The sequence below is a fragment of the Garra rufa genome, chromosome 6, assembly GCF_049309525.1.
Source record: "Garra rufa chromosome 6, GarRuf1.0, whole genome shotgun sequence".
In the NCBI taxonomy this organism is placed as follows: Eukaryota; Metazoa; Chordata; class Actinopteri; order Cypriniformes; family Cyprinidae; genus Garra; species Garra rufa.
In genome coordinates, this window is record NC_133366.1 from 49460156 (window position 1) to 49472197 (window position 12042).

At 33.3% G+C, this 12042-nt stretch overlaps 1 protein-coding gene across 1 annotated transcript in view; it reads left to right on the top strand.

Moving 5' to 3' along the window:
- Positions 1–2921, top strand: part of ndfip2 (Nedd4 family interacting protein 2) — a 30312-nt gene extending 27391 nt beyond the window's left edge. Inside the window, exon 8 of the mRNA XM_073842105.1 lies at positions 1884–2921. The gene's annotated coding sequence lies outside the window, so the exon portion shown is untranslated. The remainder of the gene's footprint in view (positions 1–1883) is intronic.
- Positions 2922–12042: the final 9121 nt, after the last annotated feature.

The following is a 12042-nucleotide window of genomic DNA, read 5'->3' on the forward strand; positions in this document are numbered from 1 at the left end:
ATGTATTCCTTGGTGATCGACACTCGACTTATCGTGACTACATTTAAGATGGCGGCGGCCGCTAAACTTCTTGCGGTTACTGTCTGTATAAATCTACTTGTAAATAAACTACCGGTGCTTTTTCTAAGTTCTCAATGTCTCGTTTTAAATGTCAGGGCCCTTGGAAGTCTACCAATGAAGTGTGGAGCTACTTTGTGCCTCGTAAATGGCGTAAAACAGTGATTTATTTACATGGCTCCTTCGATGCCCGATTGACTTTCATTGACAAGCTGTTGTGAGCATCGGCTAACTGACCCCAGATTTCGGACAGCAGTGGACAAGACGAGATGAGATATGCAAGGTACGTTTACACTCGGTATCATGATTCAATACACTTTAGGTCAAAATCACACCGGAGTTCTCCTTTAACAAACATACATCAATAGAAAGTGTATTTATCAGCTTTCAGATGATGTATAAATCTCAATTTAACCCTTTGGGCCTCTTCAGGTAATTTTGGACTGAAAAATTGTATGTTTTATGCAATTTTTAAAATTGTAGCTTAATCGGAGTGAGACTTTTGTTGCATTAGCTATGTGAGCACATGAAAAAAAATCGGATATATTAAAGGGAAAAAAAAAAAAGTCACACTTGGCTCCTTCGTGGTCAAAAATGACCGACATAGGAAATTAATAGGAAATACGAAAAACAGCAATATTTCAGAGAATCTTTTAGTGGTACAAGCTACAAATCAGCTACTGTGCTGAAAAAAGTGTTCAGCAATCAAGCAATTTTAATGTGAAATTTATTTATATAAAAAAAAAAAAATAATAATAATATAATAATATTAAATAATAAATAATAATTAAATACAAAAAAATATTAATTCTAGTGGGAAAAAAAGTGTTCATTAAAATTGTATAAATATTGCATAGTATCATAAAAACTCCTCAAAATTTGAAATAATAATAATCACAAAATATTACTAAACAAAAATGTATTTCATTGATTTTCCTGAAGGAAAAAAAAGATAGCTTTTAAGACTTCGGTCACTTTTGTGACTCCTAAATGAAGAAAAATGGACCCTTATGACTGGTTTTGTTGTCCAAAGTATGATTATTTACTACAGATGTTGCCTTTTTATGATTTTGTTCAGCAACAGAGTTGCATGCAAAATGTGAAATGAATTGAAAATACATTTTTAATGGCATTGTTGTATGGTTTTAAAAACCTCTTGGAACAGACCATTTTAAGGGTAGACTTTTGTTTAAAACAAGTTACTTTTCCTGCAAGATTAATTCTACACTCTTAAAAATAAATGTGCTTAACGATCCTCTAAAAGAACCTTTTTGTCTAAATGGTTCCATAAAGAACCTTTAACATCTGAAGAACCTTTCTGTTTCACAAAAGGTTCTTTGTGGTAAAAGAAGGCTCTTCAGATTATAAAAAGGTAAGTAAGAGATGGTTCTTTAAAGAACCTTTAACTGAATGTTTCTTTGTGGAACCAAAAATGGTTCTTCTATGGCATCGCTGTGGAAGAAAGCACCTTTATTTTCAGGAGTGTACATTAAAAAAATAGTTTGTCTAAGTAACAGGTCTTGCAACACAAGATTTGTGTCTTTTTAAAAAAAGTAAATATACTTTTCACTCTATATTGTGGAGGAGCCTTTTATTGGAATAACAAATCTAAACATGTTGAACGCATTTGTCTGGGCTTGAATTTGTTCCAAAACGACACAAGAACTGATTATGCTTTTGTTAACTTGGACATGCAGGCCGGATGTAATTTGCCTCATTGATAATGGCTCTCATAACCTTGCTTATATGGAGTTTGCACAATGAAGGCCATGATGGCAAACCTCCAAAAAACAAGCTTCACTCTCATTCACTCTGTCTCTTTCAAGGTCGCCTCACCAAAACATTCCTCCCTAATGTGAAATTCCTTGATGATTTGCAACCCGTCAAATGAACTGGACTGGATTCCACTGAGGGGAAGAGGAAGAAGAGAAAAAATAAAACGAGTATCTCTGCCAAACCGTTCTGAACTGAACTCGGCAAAAGCGGAAGGTTTTTTCTGCACTCGTTCAGCTCTTAATATCCAGTTTTCACATTGTAACTAGATTTTGACAAGACAAAAAGTCCCTTTACAGATAATCTTTCCACACACTGCATGCGGACTAATGAATTTGTGTACTAGGGTTGGAAAAACTGCAAAAGATTACGAGAAATATGCAGTGAGACATCCTATGCAATGTCTTGTACCAAACTGGGTTAGCAGTCTTAGATGAATGAAACTAGATTAGTTTAATTCTCTTCGCTTCGTTGCATCCAAGGCCTTGGCGAATTTGATTGCATTGCAGTATTAACATACCAAGTTTAGATCGTAACTTTAGCTAACGGCGACGTAAAGTACAATTGCACTTCACACGTTTCTCTCTCATTCTTCTTAAGTTGTGTCTCGCTTAACTTTATAGTAAATGATTAAGAAACTTCATTGATGTGTTTCAAACTGGAAATGGAATTTGTACTTATCCTAAAATATATATTTGCCTTTTGCACCTTCATTTCCCCCTCCCCATTTTTTATTGGTTGTTTTAAGTTGTGACTTTGCTCAAGCTGTGACCTGCCTAGATGACTTTAGTTACTTGAATGCCTGAATGCAACTGTCATTTGTTTCTATTAATCACAAGCCTCTTCAGCAATATCAGATATTAAAAGAAAAGCATGGTTAACTCATGGTTGCAGCAGTTTAAATGACTAATCCAGTAAACAAAAAAAAAAAAGTAGGAAAAAAAGGCAATTTACATTTATTAAATGTATGTAAAACAACCAAACCATTTTTGTTAGATTAATGATTTTGGATATTCTCTGATTGGCAGAGATGATTGTGTGCTATGTTTATTCTCTTGTCTTGCATAATGCCAATAAACTTTTAAATCCCAGGTACAGTTTTTTAAGACTTGTTGTTTTTGCACTTATTGCATTTTTGTTCCTAGTAGTGGTGGGCCGTTATCGGCACGTTAACGTGAGGCTCTTATCGGGCGATAAAAAAAATATCGCCGTTAATCTATTCTCAAAGTTGGGTTGGGAGCTGGGTCTATACTACGCAAGCTATGATGACTTTCACCTTGATACTTTAGCGCGGATGTATACCTAGCCGAATTGCACTGTAGGGGGCGAGAACGAGTCTTCGAACCTGTGTGTATGCCTACTGTGAAATTACCACATCAAACCAGACGTGCTAACATGGATGCAGCTATGAAGCCGCCGGGTTTGCTTCAGGGCAGGTGCGTTGCTAGACCCTATTTACTGGGGCACGCGCCCCAGTGAAAATCTGCTGTGCCCCAGTAAAATCTCAAATTTGAGTTATAATTTACTTTGATAATCCCGAAATAAAGACATTAAACTATATGCAACAACTGAATTGACGCTTCTAAAAGCAACGCAGTTTAACCGAAGACAATGCACGCAGATATCCATGCCCGTGCGCGTCGTGCGTTGCAGAAGTACTTGGTTACACAAGTTTGTATAGTTAATTGTGTTGTAAATGCAATTGTCAAGCAGTTTGTGATGCATTTTGGAAACAGGAGATGAGCCCCTGGTCTAATGCGCCACCTGGCTTGAGAAACCCGTTCTCAAAGACTTACTTTTAGTCATTATTTGGGTAGCACACATATTCTGAATGCCTTCAGCAGAATTCAAATTAGCCATTTTAATCTAGATTAATTCCAAGATTACAGTGAGATTGATCTAGATTAAAAACAAAAAACAAATCTATGCCCACCACTAGTTCCTAGCCATTATTTATTTGTCTTTTTACTCCAAAATGTCATCAGAAGACTTTATTCTCACTACATGTGATTTATTTAAGCTTTTGTAATGCCACTGTAATTATGAGGATTTAATTCATGGCTTGCCTGGAAATTATTCCAAAGATTACTCTTAAGAAGTAATCATATTTGTTCAAATGACAGTCTGTATCCTTCTCAAATGCAGCATTTACAGAGAAGATGAGTAAATATTAATTTTATAATTGCTCTTAATTGTGATCGCTTATGTTGCATGTTATTTTTATGACGAATGAACTGCACCCTTACAATAATTTACAATAGTGAGCATGGTTTCTGCCAAAATGCTTTTGTCATTATTGTTCAGCAAAACAATATTCTACTTGAATCCATGTAGGAATATTCAGAATCATTTTGTTGTATTTAATTGACTTTTCTGGCTATTTTGATTATTTTTGGTAATAACTTGCTATTCTTTAAAATATTTGGAAGATGTCACTGTACCATACAGATTTTCTCAAAAGGCTATTCCTTCATCACCACTGAGTGGCACTTTTTTCCTCCTACCCATTTCCAAGTTTACACACACACACACACACACACACACACACACACACACACACACACACACACACACAGTTTATTTTTCTTAATAAACTTTTAATGAGTGACCCATTTACATAACGCCTTTCCGGTCGGCACATGGTAGTACTGTTGTGGACTGCATTTTTCCGGTCCTTTCTTCTGGATGGATGGCTCACTGCTCGCAATCATTCACAAATATGTACACACACCATGGTACTGACAGATTACTATAGTCATATACCATTGGTATATTTATTTAAAGTCTATTAAGCTATTTAAAGTCAAGGTCAGAAATTAAATAGGGCTCAGGGCAAAACTGCATTAGAAATGGGGAAAAAAGTATATAAATAAATACAATACAAAAGAATTTTTTTTTTTTTAATTATTTAAAAATATTTCATTATTATTATTTTTATTATAATTATTATTTATATTTAGTGATTTTATTAAATTATTTATTTGGAATAAATTATTTGATATTTTTGAATAAAAAATGCTAAATATTACGTATTGCATAAAATTGGTTGATGTTGAATGTATGGGCAACAATTAGTGAAATGCTCTAGCAAGTTTGTTGATTGATTGAAAACTGTTTTCAGGACAATATTTGGCTGAGAACTATTTGAAAATCTGGAATCTTAAAATTATATTTATTAATAAAAGTAAAATAAAAAAGCCACCAAAATGACACTTATTAGTGATTATATTTTATATATTTTTCATTATTTATATTTATTTATAAAAGTAAAAATCAATATGACCTTTTTATTTATTCTTTTTAAAATATATATTTTAAATAATTTATTTATATATATTTTATTAATTCTTTTTAAATATATTTATTTATATTTATTTGTAAAAGTAAAACAATCACCAAAATGACATTTTTTTTTATTTTATTATTTTTATATTTAAAAAATTACATTTATTTATAAAAGTTAAAAAAGCTACCAAAATGATACTTATTAATTCTTTAAAAAAAAAAAAAAAAAAAAAAAAAAATATATATATATATATATATATATATATATATATTAATTATTTCTGTTATTTCTAAAAGTAAAATAAATCACAGAAAATCAGCTCTATTAATTCATTTATAAAATTATTTATATTTATTTCTAAAAGTAAATAGCTACCAAAATGACACATTATTTTTTTTTTAATCAATTACTAATAGAATTTAACATATTACTAATCAAAAACTAAGTTTTGATATATTTATGGTTGAAAATGTACAAAATATATTCATGGAACATGATCTTTACTTAATATGCTAATAATTCTTGGCAATAATTTTGACTCATCCAATGTATTTTTTGCTATTAGGACTGGTTTTGTTGTCCAGAGTCACATATGTGAAACTAAAGAGAGACATACAAAATAATTATATGGTTAGAATTATTGCTCTTTATTATTTTAAGGTTGCTCAAAGAATATTTATGACACTACTGTGCTTAAAGAAATCTGGTATCAACATGATGCCACATCCAAAATCCAGTAGTATTGTATGTTGATGGTTTTTCTAAAATTATTATTATTTATTTATTTCTATTTTTCCCTAGCAGGAGCAATACAATGCAATCCTGTCACATGTATCCATTAAAAAAGAGAGCGAGAGAGAGAGAGAGAGAGAGAGAGAGAGAGAGAGAAGAGAGAGAGAGAGAGAGAGAGAGAAGAGAGAATGAATGAATGTGTGTGTGTGTGTGTGTCAGAGAAAGCGCAAGGGCCATGCTGACAATTGCTGTCGGCAGCATTTTCAGGGCTTTTTTTTTTTTGTTCCTGGCCACGTCTAAACCGAGTAATGCACCCACTGGCCTCTCCTCCTCCTCCTCCTCCTCCTCCTCCTTGAGGCTTTCCGGCCCAGCGGGTAAATAGTGGCTCTCTTAAGCTCCGGCACACCTCCACTCACTCCTCAGCATGCACAGGTACGGATAGGAATGTCAGGGGCTGGGTCTCAACCTGCACTCACAGCCTGCACGTTTTTTTTTTTTCCTGTTCATTCTGAATTGCTGGGCTTTGAAACTGTAGAGATATGCAACCAAATGAACAAATCTATCTAGTTTGGTCACATTGCACCCTACATTTATAATGTAGATGCATTGTAAATACCGACTCCCATTATACACTGCAATTGCAATGCAAATACATTCATTATTTATGAAAAAACAATCTTGTTAACTTCCATCCCATATATAACTTTGGTCTCAGAGGGTTAACGGATGTTCACAGTGACTTGCAGTTACAAATCGACATTCGTTTTTTTGGTGTGAGCTGTCAAGGTGATCATTCATCTCTCCACTTTGATCAAGACAGAGGTTTATGTGCATTCATGCAGCAAATGAATCACTGTAAAGTTGATTGTCATCATGCATTACTGCTCGCTTGCATCGTTATGCTGCGTATTTGCATGAAGCTAAAATTTTAAATAATAATAATAATGCATTTGTAAAAATTATCTGCATTTATTTGATTATGTATCATTGTTTTTCTTCCTTAAAATAAGTAACATATTACATATTTTACTTGCTCTTATTGGTTATATTTATATTTTTAATAATTTATATTTATAAAAGTAAAAGAAAAAAATACAGAAATTAAATTTTTATTAACTCTTATTTAAATTTGTTATAATTATCTATAAAACTAACAAAGCCATCATATTGACATTTATTAATTTTTTATATATATTTTATTATTAAATAAATGTATTCATTCTTTTTGATATTTTTTTAATTATTTCTAAAAGTAAATAAAATCACCAAATTTACAATTTTATTCCTTTAAAATATATTTATATTTATTTATAAAAGTAAAAAAGCCACAAAAAGCCATTTTTATTAATTATTTTTAAGATACATTTAAATCATGTATAAGTATTTATAAAAAAACACCAAAATGGCATTTTTATTAATTCCTTTTTAAACATATTTTTTTACAATTCCATTTATTTAAAAAAGTATAAAAGCCACCAAAATGACACGTATTAATTATTATTTTTTAAATTTATATTTATTTATAAAAGTAAAAAAGCACAGAAACTAAATTTTATTAATTCTATTTAATATTCGTTTTCATTATTTATATTTATTTATAAATGTAACAAAAAAATCACAAATTACATTTTTATTAATTTCTTTTTAAATATATATTTTAATTACATTTATTTATAAAAGTTAAAAAGCCACCAAAATGACACTTAATCATTTTATTTATATTTTGAATTATTTATATCTATTTATAAAAGTAAAAGAAGAAAATCACAGAAATTACATTTTTATTAATTCTGTTTATATTATTTGCAATTATTTATAAAAGTAAAAAAGCCACCAAAATCACACTTATACATTTTTTATATACATTTTAATTATTTATATTTATTTATAAAAGTAAAAAAAAAATCTGCAAAATGACGTGTTTTATTAATTCCTTTCAAAATTAAAACAAATTATTTGGTAACACTTTACAATAAGGTTCATTAATTAAACATTAGCTAATGTATTAACTAACATGAACTAACCATGAGCAATACATTTGTTACTGTATTTACTAATCTTCATTAACGTTAGTTAACGAAAATACAGTTATTCATTGTTTGTTCATGTTAGTTCACACTGCATTAACTAATGTTAACAAGATTTTAATAACGTATTAGTAAATGTTGAAATTAACATTAACAAAGGTTAATAAATGCTGTATAAGTACAGTTCATTATTAATTCATGTTAACTAATGTTTTTAACTAATGTTAACTAATGAACCTTATTGTAAAGTGTTACCAATTATTTATATTTATTTATTTTATTTTTGTTGTTCCTTCATAAAATAAGCAAAATATTACATATTGCATAAAATAAGTTAATGTATATAAATATATAAGTTTATATATATGAAAAAAAAAATGAAAAAAAAATAAATAATAATATATCAAATATATAATCACTGTAATTTTGATTGACTGTAAATGTAACTACCTGTTGCTCTCACTGGTAGTCGCTGCATTGTAATGCTGCTTATTTGCATAAAATAAAACTTTAAAAAGTACAACAGTGCTACGAAAAATGACACTTTTTGAAACAATTGTTTTCTAATGATTAATTTTGATCTATTTATTTATTATTTTTATTGTTGCATAAAGTATTGTTTTCTTTAAAGACATAGTTCACTAAATATTATTCCAACTTTTTCATTTTTGAGTGAACTATCCCTTTAACGCCTGTCTCTCTCTTTCTCTGTGTGTGTGTGTGTGTGTGATGAATACAGTGCGAGGCGTTTGCCCACAGTTGATGGGTTGAGGGTAAGTGCCGCCCGGGGCCAGCATGGCACGGTGCCACACCTCTCTTGTACGTTGTCAACGGCCTGTCAGATGCTTCGAAAAACTTCCACCTGTGTTTTTCAACACGCTTCTCGCAAGAGGCCTTCGTTGAGAGGCACGTTCAATGAAAAACAGGCTGAAAACAAAACCTATCATCTTGACGAATAACAGAACGTAGGTTGAGGAACAAATGTAATAGAAAACCACGTTAAATGTGTTCCTGTTTAGCTCTAGTTTTCTTCTCGCAACTAAACCCTGACACCTTCATGCCTTCTTGGAGCTTCAGGGAACACCAGGGTGGGAATGAAGAGCGTATCCACTGCCTTTCAAGTGGGCAAGAAAAGCACCACAGAGGCTTGGCTTTCACTTGTTTTTCTGGCAAAGACGACTGTGCCTTTTCTAGATCATTGACAGAAAACCGCAAACCCTTTGGCTGTATGCCTGCTTTCGGTATGAGCTGGAGATCAGCAAAGTTCAATTTTACTCCAAGGATTTCCTGAGATCTGTTTAATTTCTTTTTTTTTTTTTTTCAACTATACGTCTAAAACGTCAAGCGTACATGACTCGTCGCCTATTATGAATCATATTTCCCACCGAATTTGTTATACTTGTGCCTCAAAGTCCATGTTTACAGTAGTTTCATAATGTACTCTGTCAGACATATGTCTAAAAATACGGCAGCCATATGTTACACCAGCGCTATTTTCAAAGCTATTGAGGAACGTGCTATTTTGCAAACAAATAAAAATTTATTGTTTTACGATTCTTGGACAGATCTGATGAGGTTGGCATCACAGGCAATGCAGCTGTTGGATTTAATAAATCGCCACAGCTTTGCAAACGATAAGACTCGTCTTGTTGCTATGCGAAGCTTTGCTTATGTGTGTTTTTAAGCTTCAAAAGCTTGACAGGCGACTGTGGAGGTCACTTCCCAGAGCCAGAGCTTTTACAACTCCGACCTGAGGGGTCGTTCTGTCACTTTGGCAAGGTTTCTGCAGTTTGGTGTGAAATGTGATCAAAGATTTGGAGTTTCTGGAGGTTGGTCTGTTTATAATGGCTTCTTAGGATAGTACACACTACTGTTCAAAAGTTTAGGGTCAGTAAATTAATCAAACGTGACAGTGAAGACATTTATAATGTTCCGTAAGGTTACAATTTCAAATGAATGTCATTCTTTTGTACTTTTTGTTCTCTTTATAAACAGTTTCCACAGAAATGTAAAACTGTTTTTAACATAGAGCATCAAAATCAGCATATTAATGATTTCTAAAAAATCATGATACACTGAAGACTGGAATAATGGTGTTAAAAATCCGTCTTGACATGACAATATAAGATATTTTCAAACAGAAAACTGCTATTTTAAATTGTAATATTTTTGGCATATTGTTGTTTAAAGGTAAAGAGTGTTATTTTAATATCTTATGATCATCAAAGACTTCCCTGTTTGTCATTGTTTAGGCCAGGGGTCCCCAAACTTTTTTTCTGAGCGGGCCACATAATTTTCTTTTCTTTAATGGGGGGCCGGGTCGCTTTATAAAATAAAATTCCATGGGCCGGACTGATATACAGGTGCTTCTCAGTCATTTAGAATGTCATGGAAAAGTTCATTTATTTCAGTAATTCAACTCAAATTGTGAAACTTGTATATTAAATAAATTGAATGCACAGAGTGAAGTAGTTTAAGTCTTTGGTTCTTTTAATTGTGATGATTTGGCTCACATTTAACAAAAACCCACTAATTCAGTATTTCAACAAATTAGAATATGGTAACATGCCAATCAGCTAATCAACTCAAAACAACTGCAAAGGTTTCCTGAGCCTTCAAAATGGTCTCTCAGTTTGGTTCACCAAGCCAGCGGTTCCCAATTCCAGTCCTCGCGACCCACCGCTCTGCACATTTTGTGTGTTTCACGCATCGCTTCCGACGTTTGTTCTATTCCAACGTTACTGCCCTTCGAAGTGGACATCACAGGATATTCCGCCATTATTCATTAGTTCGAAGCGAGCGTATGTGTTCCATTTGAAGGTCATTAAAGCGTGCGAGACGTAAATTTAAAATGCATTTATTTACAGATGCACTTATGTCACACTTCTCTAGTAAGTTTCATCTGTGTGTGAAGACGCTACATGCGGTGGCGTAGCGCAAATATGTGAATGAATGTTTCGAAGTATAGTAAACAGATTTCCTCCACTTAGGGAGCAGGGAGCAATGAACACTTTGCAGGGACCATGTCAATCGGATCGCAGTTCCTGCACGGACCTCACTTCTAATGAGCTGGTTATCTGAAACAGGTGTGTTAACTAAGAGAGACATGCAAAATGTGCAGAGCGGTGGGGCGCGAGGACTGGAATTGGGAACCGCTGCACTAGGCTACACAATCATAGGGAAGACTGCTGATCTGACAGTTGTCCAGAAGACAATCATTGACACCCTTCACAAGGAGGGTAAGCCACAAACATTGATTGCCAAAGAAGCTGGCTGTTCACAGAGTGCTGCATCCAAGCATGTTGACAAAGTCGAGTTGAAGAAAAAAAGTGTGGAAGAAAAAGATGCACAACCAACCGAGAAAAACTTTGGGTAACTGGGAGATGAGTGAAGTAGCAGTGCTAGTCATTTAGTCATCGCTCTTTTCTAGATGGCTCGCGCATTAGTGATGCGCGGGTCGTCTCATAACCCGCGGGTAACCCGCGGGTCGGGTTGGGGCGGGTAAAGAAATTGTCACTTTATTTGCGGGGCGGGTTGGGGCGGGTCATTAAAACAAAATTAAATAAAATAAAAAATCAATGTATGTTGCGTGCAATTCCCTATAGCCTACATTACAAATTTGGGAATATCTATTTTCGTCACGTCACGAAAGCGCCAAGCAGCTCCCGCTGCCAAACACAAGCGCATCAAGCGAACGCTCATTCGGCTCTGCAGGCCTGGCGCTATGTGTATTTAAATCTCCTCTGTTGCGCATTATCCTGCATTAGCCAAAATCAAGACAGTCAACCACATCCAGTCATATGTGAATGAATGTAAATATTCGCTAAAAACACACAATAAAGACAGCAATGATACAGTCAGGACCGTGGCGCCGGCTTGCTTTGAAATCTATTTGGTGATTGCGCGTGATGCGTGTGCGCCCTAGTCATTTTAAACAGTACATAATAACGAAAACAACACCTTACGAATAAAAAGAACCAGATTTTTATGATCAGTACTTCCTTAAACCAGTGAACCTGTAAACCTTTCAGTCCAAGGATCCAGTAAACGAATGCGTTCAAATAGAAAGTTCAAAACGATATTCATAAATGAAGCGTATACCCACTTTTCTTCCGGCACCACTAGCGTGACACCACCGATTATCTTGTTATTAATATGATTTGATTT